Source organism: Cervus canadensis, chromosome 3 (assembly GCF_019320065.1).
Source record: "Cervus canadensis isolate Bull #8, Minnesota chromosome 3, ASM1932006v1, whole genome shotgun sequence".
Classification (NCBI taxonomy): domain Eukaryota; kingdom Metazoa; phylum Chordata; class Mammalia; order Artiodactyla; family Cervidae; genus Cervus; species Cervus canadensis.
This window is the reverse complement of record NC_057388.1, coordinates 4730155-4730804: the sequence shown is the minus strand read 5'-3', so window position 1 is coordinate 4730804 and position 650 is coordinate 4730155. Positions and strand designations below refer to the sequence as shown.

At 61.4% G+C, this 650-nt stretch overlaps 1 protein-coding gene and 1 long non-coding RNA gene across 6 annotated transcripts in view; one reads left to right on the top strand and one right to left on the bottom strand.

Moving 5' to 3' along the window:
• The window catches only part of DDC (dopa decarboxylase), a 92854-nt gene that overhangs the window by 10158 nt on the left and 82046 nt on the right, over positions 1–650 (bottom strand). The window lies entirely within an intron of this gene.
• Positions 505–650, top strand: part of LOC122438052 — a 772-nt gene continuing 626 nt past the window's right edge. The window contains exon 1 of the long non-coding RNA XR_006268434.1: positions 505–629. This is a non-coding gene — a long non-coding RNA (uncharacterized LOC122438052). The remainder of the gene's footprint in view (positions 630–650) is intronic.

The window sequence follows — 650 nt, the reverse complement described above, 5'->3', positions numbered from 1 at the left end:
CTCAGGTGTCTGTGATGCTCTGCCCTCTGCGCTCAGGTGTCTGTGACGCTCTGCCCTCTGAGCTCAGGCGTCTGTGTGACGCTCTGCCCTCCGTGCTCAGGTGTCTGTGACGCTCTGCCCTCTGCGCTCAGGTGTCTGTGACGCTCTGCCCTCTGCGCTCAGGTGTCTGTGACGCTCTGCCCTCTGTGCTCAGGTGTCTGTGACGCTCTGCCCTCTGCGCTCAGGTGTCTGTGACGCTCTGCCCTCTGCGCTCAGGTGTCTGTGATGCTCTGCCCTCTGAGCTCAGGCGTCTGTGTGATGCGCTGCCCTCTGAGCTCAGGTGTCTGTGATGCTCTGCCCTCCGTGCTCAGGTGTCTGTGATGCTCTGCCCTCCGTGCTCAGGTGTCTGTGATGCTCTGCCCTCTGTGCTCAGGTGTCTGTGATGCTCTGCCCTCTGTGCTCAGGTGTCTGTGATGCTCTGCCCTCCGTGCTCAGGTGTCTGTGATGCTCTGCCCTCTGTGCTCAGGTGTCTGTGACGCTCTGCCCTCTGCGCTCAGGTGTCTGTGACGCTCTGCCCTCCGTGCTCAGGTGTCTGTGATGCTCTGCCCTCTATGCTCAGGTGTCTGTGATGCTCTGCCCTCTGAGCTCAGGTGTCTGTGATGCTCTGCCCT